At 43.8% G+C, this 19,649-nt stretch overlaps 1 protein-coding gene across 6 annotated transcripts in view; it reads left to right on the top strand.

Moving 5' to 3' along the window:
- Nucleotides 1-9,894: 9,894 nt before the first annotated feature.
- The window catches only part of arap2 (ArfGAP with RhoGAP domain, ankyrin repeat and PH domain 2), a 215,979-nt gene continuing 206,224 nt past the window's right edge, over nucleotides 9,895-19,649 (top strand). For 4 of the 6 annotated variants that reach the window (XM_087262107.1, XM_087262103.1, XM_087262108.1 and 1 more), the window contains exons 1-2: nucleotides 9,895-10,034; nucleotides 10,506-10,606. The gene's annotated coding sequence lies outside the window, so the exon portion shown is untranslated. Of the gene's footprint in view, nucleotides 10,039-10,505; nucleotides 10,607-19,649 lie in introns of all 6 variants that reach the window. The other 2 variants (XM_087262102.1, XM_087262106.1) reach the window with 2 other exon arrangements.

The following is a 19,649-nucleotide window of genomic DNA, read 5'->3' as shown; positions in this document are numbered from 1 at the left end:
CCTATTCTGCAAGTCCAGGGAGAGAAGAGCACCACTGGGTAGCTTGCTGGGGACATACATGGCTAGGTGGAGGGCAAGGGGGCACCCTGGGGCCTATACTGCAAGACCAGGGAAAGAGGTGGTCCCCTGGGTAGCTTGCTGGGGTCATGGGCCCCTAGGTGGAGGGCAAGGGGCACCCTGGGGACCCCTAGGTAGCTTGCTGGGGTCAGAGGCCCCTATGTGTAGAGCCATGGGGCACCCTGGGGGCTATACTGCACGTCGTCTAGGGAGAGAGGTGGACCCCTGAGTAGCTTGCTGGAGTCAGAGGCCCCTAGGTGGAGGGCCTAGGGGCACCCTGGGGCCTACACTGGAAGTTCAGGAAGAGAGGTAGACCCCTGGGTAGCTTGCTGGGGTCAGAGGCCCCTAGGTGGAAGGCCAGGGGGCATACTGGGGCCTATACTGTAAGTCCAGGGAGAGAGGTGGACCCCTGGGTAGCTTGCTGGGGTCAGAGGCCCCTAGGTGGAGAGGCAGTGGTTACCCTGGGGCCTATACTGCAAGTCCAGGGAGAGAGGTTGACCCCTGGGTAGCTTGCTGGGGTCAGAGGCCCGTAGGTGGAGGGCCAGGGGGCACCCTGGGGCCTATACTGCAAGTCCAGGGAGAGAGGTGGACACCTGGGTAGTTTGCTGGGGTCAGAGGCCTCTAGGTGGAGGGCCAGGGGGCACCCTGGGGCCTATACTGCAAGTCCAGGGAGAAAAGTGGGCCCCTGGGTAGCTTGCTGGGGTCAGAGACCACTAGTTGAAAGGCAGGGGGCCCTCTGGGTCCCAGACTGCAAGACCAGAAAGAGAGGTGGACCCCTGGGTAGCTTGGTGGGGTCAGAGACCCCTAGGTGGAGGTCAAGGGGGCCCTCTGAGGCCCAGACTGCAAGACCAGGGAGAGAGGTGGGCCCTTGAGTAGCTTGCTGGGGTCAGAAACACCTGGGTGGAGGTCAAGGGGTGCCTCTGGGGCCCAGACTGCAAGTCCAGGGAGAGAGGTGGACGCGTGGGTAGCTTGCTGGGGCCAGAGACCCAAAGATGGAGGGCAAGGAGGTCGTCTGGGGCCCAGACTGCAAGTCTAGGTAGAGAGGTGGACCCCTGGGTAGCTTACTGGGGTCAGAGACCCCAAGGTGTAGGGCAAGGGGGCCCTATGTGTCCCAGACTGCAAGGCCAGGGAGAAAGGTGGGCCCCTGGGTAGCATAGTGGGGTCAGAGACCCCTAGGTGGAGGGCAAGGGGGCCCTCAGGGGCTCAGACTGCAAATCCAGGGTGAGTGGTGGGCCCTATGGGTAGCTTGCTGGGGTCAGAGAACTCTTAGGTGGAGGGCAAGGGGGCTCTACGGGGCCCAGACTGCAAGTACAGAGAAGGAGGTGGGCCCCTGGGTAGCTTGCTGGGGTCAAAGACCCCAAGGAGGAGGGCAAGGGGGCCCTCTGGTGTCCTTACTGCAAGTCCAGGAAGAGAGGTGGAGCCCTGGGTACCTTGCTGGGTTCAGAGACCCCAAGGTAGAGGGCAAGGGGCCCCTCTGGGGCCCAGACTGCAATTCCAGGGAAAAAATGGGGGCCCCTGGGTAGCTTGCTGGGGTCAGAGGCCCCTAGGTGGAGGGCAAGGGGGAACCCTGGGGCCTAAAATGCAAATCTAGGGAGAGAACTGGACCCCTGAGTTGCTTGCTGGGGTCAGAGACCCCTAGGTGGAGGGCAAGGGGGCACCCTGGGGCCTATACTGCCAGTCCAGGAAAAGAGGTGGAACCCTGGGTAGCTTGCGGGGGTCAGAGACCCCTGAGTGGAGGGTAAGGGGGCACCCTGGGGCCTATACTGCAAGTCCAGGGAGAGAGGTGGACCCCTGGGTAGCTTGCTGGGGTCATGGGCTCCTAGGTGGAGGGCAAGGGGGAACCCTGGGGCCTAAAATGCAAATCTAGGGAGAGAACTGGACCCCTGAGTTGCTTGCTGGGGTCAGAGACCCCTAGATAGAGGGCAAGGGGGCACCCTGGGGCCTATACTGCCAGTCCAGGGAGAGAGGTGAAACCCTAGGTAGCTGGCTGGGGTCAGAGACCCCTAGATGGAAGGTAAGGGGTACCCTGGGGCCTATACTGCAAGTCCAGGGAGAGAGCTGGACCCCTGGGTAGCTTGCTGGGGTCATGGGCTCCTAGGTGGAGGGCAAGGGGGCACCCTGGGGCCTATAATGCAAGTCCAGGGAGAGAGGTGGACCCCTGGGTAGCTTGTTGGGGTCAGAGGCCCCTAGGTGGAGGGCAAGGGGGCACCCTGGGGCCTATTCTGCAAGTCCAGGGAGAGAAGAGGACCACTGGGTAGCTTGCTGGGGACATACATGGCTAGGTGGAGGGCAAGGGGGCACCCTGGGGCCTATACTGCAAGACCAGGGAAAGAGGTGGTCCCCTGGCTAGCTTGCTGGGGTCAGAGGCCCCTATGTGTAGAGCCATGGGGCACCCTGGGGGCTATACTGCACGTCGTCTAGGGAGAAAGGTGGACCCCTGAGTAGCTTGCTGGAGTCAGAGGCCCCTAGGTGGAGGGCCTAGGGGCACCCTGGGGCCTACACTGGAAGTTCAGGAAGAGAGGTAGACCCCTGGGTAGCTTACTGGGGTCAGAGGCCCCTAGGTGGAAGGCCAGGGGGCATACTGGGGCCAATACTGCAAGTCCAGGGAGAGAGGTGGACCCCTGGCTAGCTTGCTGGGGTCAGAGGCCCCTAGGTTGAGGGCAAGGGGGCACCCTAGGGACCCGTTGGTAGCTTGCTGGGGTCAGAGGCCCCTAGGTGGAGAGGCAGTGGTTACCCTGGGGCCTATACTGCAAGTCCAGGGAGAGAGGTGCACCCCTGGGTAGCTTGCTGGGGTCAGAGGCCCGTAGGTGGAGGGCCAGGGGGCACCCTGGGGCCTATACTGCAAGTCCAGGGAGAGAGGTGGACACCTGGGTAGTTTGCTGGGGTCAGAGGCCTCTAGGTGGAGGGCCAGGGGGAACCTTGGGGCCCAGACTGCAAGTCCAGGGAGAAAAGTGGGCCCCTGGGTAGCTTGCTGGGGTCAGAGACCCCCTAGGTGGAGGGCAAGGGGGCCCTCTGGGGCCCAGAATGCAAGTCCAGGGGGAGAGGTGGGCTCCTGGGTAGTTTGCTGGGGTCAGAGACCCCAAGGTGGAGGGCAAGGGGGCCGTTTGGATCCCAGACTGCAAGTCCAGGGAGAGAGGTAGGGCCCTGGGTAGCATGCTGGGGTCAGAGACCCTTAGGTGAAGAGCAAGGGGGCCCTCTAGGGCTCAGACTGCAAGTCCAGGGAGAGTGATGGGCCCCTGGGTAGCTTGCTGGGGTCAGAGACCCTAAGGTGGAGGGCAAGGGGGTCTTCTGGGGCCTTTACTACAAGTTCAGGGAGAGAGGTGGACCCCGGGGTAGCTTGCTGGGTCAGAGACCCTAAGGTGGAGGGCAAGGGGGCCCTCTGAGGCCGAGACTGCAAATCCAGGGAGAGAGGTGGTTCCTTGGGTAGCTTGCTGGGGTCAGAGACCCCAAGGTGTAGGGCAAGGGGGCCCTATGGGTCCCAGACTGCAAGGCCAGGGATAAATGTTGGCCCCTGGGTAGCATGCTTGGGTCAGAGATCCCTAGGTGGAGGGCAAAGAGGCCCTCAGGGGCTCAAACTGTAAGCCCAGGGAGAGTGGCTGGCCTCTGTGCAGCACACAGGGGACATAGACCCATGAGGTGGGGGGCAAGAGGTCACTCTAGGGCCTACACTGCAAGTCCAGGGAGAGAGGCTGGCCCTGGGCAGCTCACTGGGTTCAGGGACCCTTTAGTTGGAGGGCCCTCAAGAGCCCAGACTGCACACTGTACACTGGGGTCAGAGACCAAGGATGTGGAGGGCAAGGTGATCCTCTGGGGCCCAGACTGCAAGCCCAAGGAAAGAGGTTGGCCAATGGGGGAGTATCTTGCCCACGGGGCTGACTGGGCCAGAAACCCTGGAGTTTGAGGGCAAGGGGCCCTCGGGAACCCAGACTGCAAGCCCAGGTGGAGTAGCTAGCCCCTCTTTAGCTCGTTGGGGTCAGAAATCCTGGAGGTGGAGGGCAAGTGGGCCCCCTGGGGGCCCAGACTGCAAGCCCAGGTGGAGTAGCTATCCCCTCGGCAGCTCATTGCGTGCAGAGGGCACATATCATCCTGTCTATTTTATCTAGTTACCTATCTGTCCACATAAATATAGTTTTTTTTTTTTTTTTACTTTTAATCTGCACCACGGCCCATGGCAACTTTTCCTATGCTGTTTCCTTAACCTGCAAGTCTTTATTTTACAAATTATAAAGAGTGTCTGCTTCTCAAGCTCTGTGAGTGTCATTCATGTATTTTAAGATACACTCAGTCAGAAGACAATCGCATGAGATATCATGACATTGTGTTTTTGATCGTCAGCATGATGTAGGCTTTTAGTGACAATAATATTTATACAATATGGTTATTATAATGATATTTATACATGACCAAACAAGTGTGCAACTTAAGCAACTTTTTTTTTACATTTAGTTTTGTAGTTCAAGCCCAAACAAATATTTGTTGCATTTTTCAATTGTTTAAGTTCTTTTGATTGACAATGTAACATCTTTTAGCAACGTTTGATAATTCATTGTTGAGTAAAAAAAAATTGGGTTAGGGTCTCTGACACATTGCCTTTATTATTTAGCTTTGTTTTATTAATCAACATTAACTGTGTGCATCTGTCACAGTTCAGGAAAGATGAGGGAGCGAGGACTCAAGTGCAAACACAGGACTATTAATTGATAATAAAAATAAAACAAAAGAACAACAAAAACCACCCCGAGGGGGAAAAACATAACTATAACACTAACAGACTAACAAACTTGGCTGGGTTGGCAAGACAAGAACAAGAGCAGGAACACATGGGGAGTTTAGACGACGAACTGGCACAGGACATCAGACATGAGAAGAATATGAGGAGGAGAAAATTACCACACAAACAGATGAACATAATTAACTAATAATGGGTTAACAAGGAAGGTGGGACTTGACAATAGACGGGAGAGCGCATGACACAGAGACAACACAAGCCATGCGCTCACATAAAACAGGACAAGAACATGTAGCCAATGAGAGAACTATTTAACCGCATGTTCGTGACAACCCAAGCACGACACTGAAGCACACAACAAAAGCACGTGACCACAATGTAAACACAGAGCCACGTGCTTTGACAACAGACGCAAGACATGAGCACACAATGAATGAAAACACTCACCGTATGCTCACACACACAGCGTGCAAGTTTCATCCCAGTGCCGACCAAAACCGAAACCAACTGGACAGAGATGCTGCAGACAGACGAAAACACAAACACGAGTACAAGAGCGTGCACGTCCGAGGCACGCAGAGCCAGCATCATTTGGGAGCGCGCACACTCTGCGTACACCCACGACGGCGCGTGCGCACCCCGAGACACACAATGACAGAAACAGGACAAGACATAGCTAGTGTCTGAGCTCCGCCACCAAAACAAGAAATTACAAGACCAGAGTGGCAGAATCCTGACACTAGCCCCCCGCAAAAGGGACGCCACCTGGTATCCCTAAAGGGAACATCCAACAAGGCACAAGACAGACAAGAAACACCACAAGACAATAAACAGGCAACAAACACAAGACAGGGAGGCAAGACAATACGAAGGGGGGGGAGGGAGGGAAGCCAAGCCAGACCCAACAAGACAAACAAGGGTGGGATGGAAGGGCAAGACAAGGGAGGATCAGTCCAGGGTGGAACCGGAGGGACAGTCCAGGGTGGGTTCAGCGGGTCGGGGGCCCCGGCAGGGAACCAGGGTGGAGCCGGAGGGTCAGTGCAGGGTGGTGGAAAGGCACACCAGGGAGGAGCAGGAGGGACAACCCAGGGAGGATCGGCCTGGGACAGTAAGGCAGGGGATCTGTGGGGAGCTGGCTGGGATGAAGGCCTGTGGGGAGCTGGCTGGAATGGAGGCGGCTGAACAGGAGGCCTGAGGGGAGCCGGCTGAACTGGAGACTTGTGGGGAGCCGGCTGAACTGGAGACTTGTGGGGAGCCGGCAGGGCTGGAGGCCTGTGTGGAGCGGGCAGGGCTGGGAAAGGCTGGGCTAAAGCCAGCTGAACTGAAGGCCTGAGGGGAGCCAGCAGGGCTGGAGGGCCGAGGGGAGCCAGCAGGGCAGGAAGCGGCTGGGCTGAAGTCGGCTTGACTGAAGGCCCAAGGGGACCCGGCAGGGCAGGAAGCAGCTGGGCTGAAGCCGGCTGGACTGAAGGGCTGGCAGAGCCGGCTGGACTTAAGGGCCGGCAGGGAAGGAAGCAGCTGGGCTGGGGCCGGCTGGGCAAGACGTCTGGGTGGTGCCGGCAGGGCAAGAAGCCAGGCTGGGGCCGGCAGGGCAAGAAGCCAGGCTGGGGCCGGCAGGGCAAGACGTCTGGGTGGTGCCGACAGGGCAAGGAGCCGGGCTGGGGCCGGCACTGAGCTGCGCTCAGGGGCAGGAGCCAACACTGGAACGGGCTCTGGGGCTGGAGCCAACACTGGAGGGCGCTCTGGGGCTGGAGCCGACACTGGAGGGCACTCTGGGGCTGGAGCCGACACTGGAGGGCACTCTGGGGCTGATGCAGCAGTTCGGGCAGCCCTCTTTCTCTGCAGCCTCCGTTCACTCGACGAGTCAGAGGAAGTTCATGAGCGGAACTCGTAGAGGAAGGAGGGGTGGAGTGTTTGCCGCAATCAGCTGGAAGGGATGTGAGGATCTGCCAATCCTTAAGGTGGTGGAGATAAAGCGAGAAGCCCCAGAAGTCCAACACCCCAAGCTAATCAATCTCCCACTGTGGTAGGGGTTCATCGAGACAGAGATTAAAAGCCCTCTTTAGAGTGGTGTCATTAAACTCAAGCCCCTAAGCATAGGTCCAAAAAAACTGGGCAAAACTTTTCCAGTTTTCCCAAAACTTTTCCCAAAAGTCTTTCCCAGGCATCAAACTAAAGCCCCCTAGCATAGGTCCAAAAAAACTGGGCAAAACTTTTTACCTCTTGACCTTGCTGACGGGCCGACACCAGTCCCTGAAGGCGCCTCTGTCTTTCCTCTGCTGTGGTGGGTGGAAGGATAATATTGCTCATCCTGTTTGCTGAGTCCTTTGTTGGCCAGTTCGTACTGTCACAGTTCGGGAAGGATGAGGGAGTTAGGACTCAAGTGCAAACACAGGATGATTTATTGATAATAAAAATAAAACAAAAGAACAACAAAAACCACCCCAAGGGGGAAAAACATAACTATAACACTAACAGACTAACAAACCTGGCTGGGTTGGCAAGACAAGAACAAGAGCAGGAACACATGGGGAGTTTAGACGACGAACTGGCACAGGACATCAGACATGAGAAGAATATAAGGAGAAAATGACCACACAAACAGATGAACAAAATTAACTAATAATGGGTTAACAAGGAAGGTGAGACTTGACAATAGATGGGAGAGCGCATGACACAGACAACACAGGCCATGCGCTCACATAAAACAGGACAAGAACATGCAGCCAATGAGAGAACTCATTAACCACATGTTCATGACAACACAAGCACGACACTGAGGCACACAACAAAAGCACGTGACCACAATGTAAACACAGAGCCATGTGGTTTGACAACAGACGCAAGACACGAGCACACAATGAATAAAAACACAGCGTGTGCTCACACACACAGCGTGCATGTTTCATCCAAGCGCCGACCAAAACCGAAACCAACTGGACTGAGACGCTGGGAATGAAACACCACGCTGCAGACAGACGAAAATACAAACACGAGTACAAGAGCACGCACGTCCGAGGCACGCAGAGCCCACGCGGCAGCATCAAGTGGGAGCGCGCACACTCTGCATACACCCATGATGGCGCGCGAGCACCCCGAGACACACAATGACAGAAACAGGACAAGACATAGCTAGTGTCCGAGCTCCGCCACCAAAACAAGAATTTACAAGACCAGAGTGGCAGAACCCTGACAGCATCAGCACGCAGTTTGTGTTATGTTCATTATTTATTAGGCTCCCTCAAAACACACAGGCACCCACATTTCCAGAGTGGATTATAATTTTATTATAATAATAAATACATTTTTAAAAAGTTTTTAATTTGTCAACTCTTGTTATTTCCTATTTATGGCTTTTGTGCTTTTATAGAATGGGAGTTGGTAAACATATTCCAGTGCGTGCTCTGGCCCAAAATGCCAGGGCCGATTTATTTTTTTTTGTCCAAGTCCAGCCCTGCAATGAGTGCAATTGTTTGTATTCAATACTTTATTATTATTATTATAATTATTATTATTTATTATTATTATTATTATTATTTTGCAGTCCACTTAGAATCCAACATAAAAATCAATGTTTTCTTTATTAGCATTGATTTTTTTGAAATTCAAATGGGATTAACATTAATATTAACATTAATGGCCTGTGTTTTTATTTCTGTAATAAATATGGCTGTCAAGCCAGGATCCTGATGGTTTATTGTGGGTATGTTGTTTACATGAAGAAATCTGTGTTACAAGTTAAACATAAATTCTAATAATAAATTATATTTTGAATTTAAATAGTATTTGTCTTGCGTTTATATTAATTTTACATTCGAATAGCCAAAATTACAAGTTTCAGTCTTTTAAATGTGATTAATCACGATTTTTTTTAAAAGTGCGATTAATTAGTTATATTTTTTAATCGATTGACAGCACTAATATTTATATAACCTATATAGTTTTTACGCAGCGGATGCCCTTCCAGCCGCAACCCATCTATGGGAAACATCCACACACACAAACTACGGATATTTTAGCTTACCCAATTCAAATATACAGCATGTCTTTGGACTGTGGAGGAAACCAGAGCACCCGAAGGAAACCCACGCGAACGCAGGGAGAACATGCAAACTCCACATAGAAACGCCAACTAAGCCAAGGCTCGAACCAGCAATCCAGTGACCTTCTTGCTGTGAGGTGACAGCATTACCTAAAGCGCCACTGCTTTGCCCGTATGTTTTACTCCCCTTATATATTCAAAATAGCCCTATTCAACAACTTGCCTAATGTACAAGTTATCACGTCAGATGAATTCTTAAAATTAACTATGGTAAATATATGAATAGTTAAACTTTGGTAACCCTGAATTAACCATGACTGCATTAGCAATGTAGCTTAAAATGCACATAAATACATGCACATTTGACTTAATCAGGGCCTTGTATATATATATATATATATATATATATATATATATATATATATATATATATATATATATATATATATATATATATATATATATATACATACATGTTTAAGATTTTGTTGTCATCTTAATGTCATTATACAAATGGTACACTTAAACAATGACATTTGCTGTTTGTTCCAACTTAAATTTAGCTGAAAGCACAATTCTTGAGTTTTTTAAGGGGGAACTTTGTTATTAAATTTAAAATTTGTATATTGGATTGTGGTATCAGGATTTTTTGTGTATTCAATGTGCAACAACAACAACAACAACAACAACAACGGTATCTACTTTGTAGCTTGTTTGCATCACACTGATATACGACAATATCAATTACATTTGTAAATGCACATTAATATATTTCAGGCAGCCGTTGATTTCTTATGTGCTGTGCTTGACTTGACCTGCCACATTTATTCCTGTGAATCCGTAGCTGGAGGCGCATCAAGCTTCAACATGCAGAAGTCAGCGCTTGGGTCTGCAAACTAATATAATTACCAACAGAATTATAATTGTATGTCATGCGAATTGTACAGGACTTAGCTGATGTTCCTTGCTTCTGTCCACGTTTACTGTGGTGTAGTGTAGTATTCAGGCGTGGTTGGGCATTAGGCACGTCAGCGTGGCATAGTGCAGGCGTGGAGAGTCGCGCGCCTGCACTCGAAATCCGGTACGGTCGTTTGATGGAAAGTAACTACTGCTTGAAAGCGGACATAAGTTTTCAGACTGAAGAAGACAGTGACAGATTCTCGCAAGAAAGCGACACTTTGACATAAAGGATAGCGGTTACTGTTTGAGGTATGTAAGGAAATATTTGCTGGATATTTAGTTTCAACGCGACACTTTCGTTCTCGGGGTCATAGAATTCTGTTCTCGTGTTTAAATTTTAACAAACCAGTAAAGTTAGCCATACTACAAATTGTAGGATGTTTTGAAATGCACTTTTGACTTAAACACCCCTTGCTTAAACACTGCCTCAACCTGTTGATGTTGCTGTTGATGTTCAGTCGGGCCATCTAAAAAAGCTGCTCTAGTTAAACGCACGCACACAGCGCAAAGTTATTTATTTCAACCACAAATTTGAGACGAAATGAATTGGTTCTACATTATTGAAAAGATTTGTCTGTTTCTGGTAGCTAGTGTGTTACTTGACAAAGTCTTTCTTTTTTCTCTATGCATATAAATCATAAACATCTCTGTGGTGATTTCTTTATTAGAAGCTGGTGATTTAATCAAATTCTGATACAAAGCTGTATGTTGTGTATTTAGATTATAAAACACGCCACAGAATGTATTTCTAACTGCTGGACTTTGCTCCTGTGATGGATTTTATGAGAAGGAAATGCCTGATATGCATGACTCAACGCATAGTAAGTTCAAAATTGCATGTTATCAAAGGAAAATCTTGTTGTATTCCTAAGAGTTTCTCAAAATGAAACTTCCGTCATGATTTACTCTACCTTGTGGTGTTCTCAAACCCTTATGACATTTTTGTGAGGAACAGAAAAGGAGATGTAACAATCCGAGAGAGTTAATGCAATTAATATTAACCATTTACAGACTTTCATGCTTTATTGTAGTGTTTATTTAAACACATTCTTTGTGTACATTCTTAACACTATAATCACTTTGGCTTGCATTGGAACTCAGGCACAGGCCTACATGCTTGTGCTTGTTATGAAGTGCAGAGGATGGCATTGCAACATTTTTTGCAGGTGAAAGAGGGACTTTTGATTACATAAATAAAAACTGTTTTCAAACTTTTTCGTATGAAGGGCCAAAAACCAAATATCATTGGGAGCCGTGGGTAGAAGGTAAATATACCAAACTATATTTCATGACAAGCTGCCATTTTTTAATTTGTTTCATAATATTTTGGAATAAATAGAAAACATTAGTTTAAATCGTATTTACTAATTCAGTGTAACATTTAAAATGATCTTATAACAAAAAAACATGAACAATCACGTTTATAACACAGTGGAGTTCAATGATAAATGCACTAGTCAAAAAGAATCTGCCTTTGCCTTATTTTGATCAAAGTCTCTGCATTGTTTGGTGACAGTACTGTATGTACATTTGAACAGAATCTGATTAATTTACACCATTTAATTGAAACATTTAATTTCAGTTAGCTTTCAACAATAAAACAAACAAAGGCTACATTAAATGTGAATTGACAGTCTCTAAACATCCCCATCATTCTCCTTCTCTTCTCAGAAATAGTTGGCAAAATCAAAGGTTACCATGGGCCAACTTTGGCCCGTGGGCCCTAGTTTAGGCATCTCTGGTTTACAGCAATGTTTAGGAAAAGTCCATCTAACAGATATGCCTTCATTATGGTGTGGTTTGAGAAAACCAACATACTGTTATACAACATAAACTTATTAGTTTTCTTTCTCGTCTTCTTAGACTATTTCAAGAACACTTCTCCTCCTAGACCGTTTATACTACAACCACCAAGCTAACTCCAAACCTACAAACTATACTGAATTAAATTGCTATGTCCTTTTCAACTGATCCGACTTATGGTTTTCCCAAAACTGTCTTGGAAAATTCAGAAAAGTCCCATTGAATCAACACTGAAAAAAACATTGTGACCTCATAACTTTGTGCCAGACTGTCATACAGACTTAAAGTTGGGCTCATTTAACTTGGACTGCCAATCACTGATGACCTTTCAACTTACTAGCCACACCCTTGCAACCTCGTTCGGCACCCTAGCTACTGTCCTATAGACTTCCATTATAAAAAACTGCAACTGACTTTACATTGGACATACTAACAGTAACAACATACCAATCCATACTAGAAAGGGGTGGGGGGGGGGGTGCATTGGTGGCACGACTGTTCAGACTGACAGCGACACAAGGAGTCATGGTGTTAATTTGTTTCTTTTAATGACAGCAGTAAAAAAGTGATCTAAAACTAGAAAGTGAACTATTTGAAATGTACAAGCTATAAATGAACATTTATTTTTATATAATTTTTATCCTCAAAGTGTGCAGCTTTTGTCACTGCAGTGTATCTTAATGAGCTTCTGGAAAAAAAAATCACTTGAACTACTATTACATTAATTTTAGAATGCTTACTAAATAAAATATTCATTTATACTTGATCTTTACTTAGTATACTTCTTTTTCATAAGGATGTATTTATTGACTTACCAAGATCAGTCTTGTGCAGCCAGGGTGAGTATTGCTGCCCTGAAAGCCAAGTTGGGTCAAAGCTTGGGATGCTCTGATCAGGATTTTTGCAGCTGATATTAAATACCTGGTTATTGTCATGGTGATCGGCTGAGTACCGATTCTAATGCTTCAAGCTTTATAAAGCATTGAGCACATTTTCCCTTTAAGTGTGAACCTTAGGAGAAGATCTTGCCTTACCTAAGAGGATAAGTGAAGGATGCTGCTTATAATCCCTTAAACACATTTCTTTAGGTGTGAAAGTGTCATGGTCAGCAGCTTTACAGAAAATAATTCATCATTTCACTTTACTCTGGCTTAGTCCCTTATTAATAAGGGGTCGCCACAGCGGAATAAACCACCACAGAAAATATAACACAGACATAAAAATTATGAAAAATTATAATACATTGCAAATGTAGAAAGAAGAATTCAACATGTCTGTATCAAAAACAAGTTTGGAGCTCACATTTGATGCATAAGATGTGCAAACCTAACTTAATACTTCTCTGCTAACAGGCCTATACTGTTTATTGAAATAAGTATATTACAGGTTATATTATTAAATATTCATGTAAAAAAAAAATAATTAAGTTTTATTTATCTAATAATTCCAGCCATTCCAGCTTTTAGTGAATATTGCAATATTGTCAAAACACAGAAGTTTCACTTGTTATGTGTAAAAAGGCCTAACTACATGCAGGACCATTTAAACATAAATGCATCTCCATCTATTGACAGCAGATCTCTCAATGTGAGAGAGGGAGGGATTTGCACTCACGATACCTTTGCTGATCTGTTCAGTTAACCAGGCACGTGCTCACATATAGCTCTACCTGTCCTTTTTAGGCTTGGATAGAAAGTGTCCTTCCAAAATGATCTAAAGTGCCCCCGCTCCACCCCCACAACCACTACCCCCCTGTCCGCTCTTCAGTTCGCGACAACCCAACCTCATTTCCATACAGCAGACAGTGCCTGTGGGAACTCCACCATCCGCTATTTAGAGAGCAGAAATAACATGCCATTGTGTAAATAAAATAATACATATTTAGCTATTTAGCTTGTTTATTAAAAAAAAGTTGTGATCTGGCGTATAATATATATATTATACAATTAACTTTACTTCAAGGGGGCGGGGAAAGCCATTGGAAGGGCGGGGCGTCCCATAACATGATGGTAGGGGAAACACTGTAGAAACCTACTAGCAACATTCTAATTTATACTAGAATAGTGCTAGCAACATGCTAATTGATATTATAACCATGTTAATAACATGCCAATTAATGTTAGCAATTGCCTAGCAACTACTCAGAACACCTTAGCAATTATCTTGCAACACTTTAGTAACTGCTTAGCAACCACTCAGAACACTCTAACAACTGCCTCACAACAGAGACTCAAGTGACTCTGATTAGTTTTCGTCATAATGTGCTGCAATTCGGGGATCGGCTCCATGTCATGACGTTCAAGCCATCAATCTCCTGCCTGCTCCCTATAATAAAATCTGACATGTGTCTGTAATGAGTGAAAATGAGTTATTTTCTGTAATATATCGTGACAGAAGAATAAATTGTTGGTTTTGAGTTTTATAGGGGGAAAAATGTTACTGTATATAGTGGAGATGGGAATTAGAGAACATGATACATTATAAAAAAGCACTGATCAAAGTTAAAGAACTTTCATAATTCATCCAGCTACTTAATCATTTATTTGTCAAATAACAAACTCGCCACCACATTTAAACTGTCCTCTATCAGAATTTGGCTGTTTGAATAAAAAAAGTTTAAACATTGGGGCTTCCGGTTTACTTCTCATTGAGAATGGTTGCATAACTTCATAGCTTCGTCAATTTGCACAAAATCTGCTGCCCCATAGCTAAATAATAAAAACTTTTAAAGAGTTATGGATGGGGTAGCTATGGATCGAAGGGGAAGACAAAGAAGAAACATGACAAAAGACGACGAAAACAACCCAAATGTACCTGAGCAAACTAGCACAAGCGGCGACGCTAATGCTAACACTACACCTGAGGGAGAGCAAATTAGCCTGGCAAAGATTCTCAATGAAATTAAGGACTTTCGACAAGATAGCCACAAACACCTTCAGGACATAAAAGAAGAATTAAACAAGTTCAATAAAAGAATCGAAGAGGCTGAAAATAGAATTGTCGAAGCGGAGATCCGAATTCAAAACACGGAAGAAGTGTTAGAAGAGATGCTACGGCTAACGAAACAGCTTGAAACCAGACTAAACGACCAAGAAGGGCGAGCCAGATGATCTAACATAAGGATTTACGGGGTACCAGAAAAAGCTGAGGAAAACTTTTCAGATATGATTCCCTTCCTGGAAGACTTATTGAAATCTACCCTAGTTCTGACTGATGCTACTCCGGCGGACCTCCAAATTCAACGGGCTCACAGAGCGCTAGCGCCTATTCCATCATCCACCGCCAAACCCCGCTCGATCATCGTCAAGTTTCTTAACTACAGGACAAAAGAACTCGTCATCAAAAATGCCTGGGCGAAGAAGGCGATCGAACAGAAAGGCAACAGAATTTTTTTCAACCATGATTATGCCCCTGATGTGTTGTGGAAACGGAGGGAATACCAAGAAACCAAAAGGATGCTGAAGGAACATGACATCAAATACAAAATGCAGCCAGGTAAAGCTGTTCTATATTGAAGGTACAGTTCTCTACAACTCCGCAGAAGAGGCATTGACTAATATGGAGAAAAAAGGTTTCCCGATAACCTCACACAGCTCGCCTAACTCACTGATTGAGCGCGTTCAGCGACTGACGTGGAGAAAATCCGGCAAAAGCATGGTACATCTGCTAGTTCACTCCCCTCATATAAAGAAAAACTCCTTGCATTTAGGCATCCACAAATAGTTGATTAAGGAATGAAAAATGGCCTTAATGAGGGTCAAACTCACTTGAAGGTACTCTTTAGTCCTTTTTAAGTTAATTTTGTTAATTTTATTGCTGTGTATTTTATACTTTTCTTCCCGACTTGGAAAATACTTGATTTTTTTAAAGTGCAAATTGCTACGAAAGGAAAAGACGAACTACTACTGAGTCTAAATGACTTGTGCATGGGCCCTTGGTACGAGGCAAGTACAAGAGGCTTTTCCAACGGAGCACATTCATCATCCCTGCTCACTTAAGGGTCAATATGTTGTGACCTCTTATTTGGAAGTTGTGTTTTTCTTTTCATTTACATTGACTTTTTTTCTGTTCAAAGTTTAGTCTGTTCTTTGTTTTTCGTTGAGTTCATGTTCACAACCACTTCAAAAGGGGGGGTTACCTGATCACTGTTACAAGAGCTTAATAACAAGAGATAAAAATATCTGGAAATATGTGAATAAATCAGAAAATGCACAATTGCATAAAGGTAGCATCATACAATGTTAATGGCTTACTTAGTCCAATAAAAAGAAACAAGATTCTGACTAAACTTAAAAAAGAGAAAATTGAAATTGCTTTACTTCAAGAAACCCATTTCAATGTAACGGAGCACAACAAATTGAATCGAATGGGCTTCAAATACATTTTTTTCATTCTCGTATGAATCTGGACAGAGGAGAGGGGTTGCAGTCTTAATTTCTAACAAAATTAATTACGAACATCTTACTCTAATAAGGGACAGAGAGGGAAGATACATAATGACTAAAGGCAGAGTAGAGGGCACCCTAGTCACTATTCTTAATGTATACGCACCCCCCCCCTCCCCCCAGGTAGTAACTGCTCTTTTTTTTAAAGACCTTGATAGATTTAATAGTATCAGAAGCACAGGGTATCCTTGTTTGCGGTGGAGATGTTCTATTAGAAATTAGATTCCTCACATTGTACCACCCAGCCAACAAACTCCTTAAGAAAACAAATAAACACAATGTTAAAAGAAATGGGTTTGATTGATGTATAGAGATACTTTTATCCAGGACAAAGAGATTATACATTTCCTCACATCCACATGCATCCTATTCAAGAATTGATTATTTCCTGGTATTTGAAAAAGACAAATTTAGAATTAAAAATTGTAACATAGGACTAATTGAAATTTCAGACCACGCTTTAATATCACTCTACCTAAATTTGGAAAATAAACCAAAAAACACTCACTGGAGATTAAACTCTGGCATACTGAACAATATTGCTATTAGGGACAAAATTATAGTTGATATAAAACATTATATTGAGCAGAATGATAACAGATAAGTCTCCCCAACTATTTTATTGGATGCGTGTAGCTGTTCTTAGGGGTAAGATCATTGCTACTACAAAGCTTAACACATTTTACAAAAATTGAAATAGATTAGAAATGGAGAATAAGAAAAGCCCTAACAAAAATTTATACCAGGAAATAAAAAAAAATTAAAACAGAGTTAGACTACCTTTATACCCAGGGAATAGAGAAAAAACTTGTGTTTTTAAAACAAAAATATTATGAGACGGGTGGCAAAGCAATGAAGTTTTGGCTAGAAAGTTACGTAAGCAACAGGCCGATACAACAATACAGAAAATACAAGACCCTATATCAAAACAGCTATTTTATAAATCAGAAGATATTCAGAGAGTTTTTAAAAAATGTTATACCCAAAAACAAAAAGTAGATCATGGAAAACTCAACTCTTTTCTTACTTCTCTAAATCTACCGTTAATTAGCAATAATTGGAATGCTGAACTATCCGCAGATATAACAGAGGAGGAAATAAATAAAGCGATATCCAAGCTTAAAACAAACAAATCACCTGGTCCTGACGGATTCTCCTCTGAATGGTACAAGATGTTTAGACAACAGCTTGTTTCCATTCTATTGCCGGCTTTTAATCATGTTTTACATGGAGCAGAATTACCGCCCTCGTGGCGAGAAGCTACTATTTCGGTAATCCCAAAAGAAGGAAAAAATAAAGAAGAGTGTGCATCTTACAGACCTATATTGGTACTAAATATAGACTATAAACTCTTTGCCTCAGTCCTAGCTAAAAAACTTGAACTACTAATGCCGGAATTAATTAATTCTGATAAAACTGGATTTATTAGCAACAGGCAAACACAGGACAATGTTAGACGAACTCTTCAAATCATCAGTCATATTCACGATTCTAAGGTACCAACTGTTCTTCTAAGTCTTGATGCAGAAAAGACCTTTGATTCAGTCAATTGGTCTTTTCTTAAATGTATCCTCACGCGCTTTAATTTCCATGAAAAATTTATCAGGGTTATCCAAAACATATACTCTTGTCCCATTGCTAGAATCAAAATAAATGGTAATCTCTCAGAGACCATCACACTGGAGAGGGGCACGAGACAGGAGTGTCCTCTGTCTTCTTTGCTTTTTGCATTATTCATTGAACCCCTGGCACAGTGGATCAGGCAAAATACAAAGATAAAAGCTATTAACATTAAGGATGATGTACATAAAATAGCTTTATTTGCGGATGATATTCTAACTTATCTGAGGGACCCAAATGAATCATCACCTGAATTGTGGAATACATTACATACCTTTGGGTCTATGTAAGGATTTAATTTAAATATAAAAAATGCAAGTATTAACCTTTAATTATAACACTCCAAACTATTTTAAAAATTAGTATTCTATAAAATGGGATTCTAAATGTATTAAATATTTAGGAATAAATATCAACAAGGATATGACCAATTTAGAAATGCTTAATTATGGTCCCATTAATAAGACAATAAAATTAGACACTGCAAGATGGAATCTTCTACCATTTTTCAACATGGAAATATAGAATAGACTCAATCAAACAAAACATACTTCCAAGACTGCTTTACTTATTTCAGTCTTTACCTGTTGCCCTTGCGAAAAAACAATTTTCGGAATGGAATAAATTAAAATGGAATATATAAAAATTAATAAAACAAGATAATCAATGGATCAAGGTAACCTTATTATTTTTTTTCTGAGATCATTAAGGTTTATAATCTAGCAGACTCGATGAAGGTTTTGAAATGGGCTTCATATGACTCAGACTTCAAACCAAATACTTTAGATATGCGTTTTAAAATATGGACTAGGAAAGGGATAACAACTTATTCTTCAATTATAGATAAAGGACATTTATAAAATTTCAATTCAATAAAAGAAAAATTTTATTTAGACTCCAAAGACTTCTTTAGATATCTTCAGCTGCGACAACATTTTTATCAAAACATTAAAAAAGACACTGATAGGAATATGAATAAGAGTGCTTTAGTTAAATTATTCTCCTCTGCTTACATGACTGAACCAATGTCAAAAACTATAACTAAATTATATAAATCACTAATGGACCTACAAGAGGATTCATCTCTGTACATTATAGAAAGATGGGAGAAAGAAAGTGGCATTATCATTTCTAATTAGGATTGGCTAAATACTGTATATGTAAATTACAATGGGCTACTTCCCGTTCTTCATATTGGAGAGAATTTTGCTGGAGAAATATTATTCGATTTTTCCTTACTCCAAAACAGAAAATGTCATTTCATGGAAACTCAAATTGTTGGAGGCATTGCGGTTCACGGGATGCTAATAATTTCCACATATTTTGGGGATGCCCTAACATTAGAAGTTTTTGGAAAGAGATATATAGTACTTTAGAATATATCTTACATTTTTTCAATTGATTTTAGCTTTGTGATACTTTACCTAGGTATGCTATCAATGGACTCCTTAGACAGAAAAAGCAAGTGTATAGAATTATCCTTGCTTCAAGTAAAAAAAGCCATCACTAGATGCTGGTAACCTAGTCCACCACAAATACAAGATTTGATAGATCTTATGAAAAATATATTCATTATGGAAAAAATAACATACAATGTACACAACCAAACAGATATATTTGTCGACTTGTGGTTCAAATGGATTGAATACATTACTCCCATTCAACCAAATGTTTTTCTTTTATAAAATTTTAAGACTTATTTTTACTGGTTATATTCCCCCCCCCCCCCCCCCCCCCCCTTCCCCCTTTTTATTATTTTATTTTATTTTATTTATTAATACCAGATTTATGTATTTTAATAATATTTATTTATAAAATTAATACAGTACTAAAAAATGACTTCACTTACAATGTAATGGCCAAAAAGTCACACTGAAGCGACAGCCAACAGAGGATTCCGTTTGGTCTGACAGCCTTTTTCGATGGGTTATTTTCACTATTTATGATGTCATAGCAGTCAAAATTCTGGACCTTTGTCAGTGAGGGGTGCATCTTC

The sequence above is a fragment of the Danio rerio genome, chromosome 7 (assembly GCF_052040795.2).
Source record: "Danio rerio strain M-AB ecotype USA chromosome 7, GRCz13ab, whole genome shotgun sequence".
In the NCBI taxonomy this organism is placed as follows: Eukaryota; Metazoa; Chordata; class Actinopteri; order Cypriniformes; family Danionidae; genus Danio; species Danio rerio.
The sequence above is the reverse complement of the archived record's forward strand: the minus strand, read 5'-3'. Positions and strand labels throughout refer to the sequence as shown.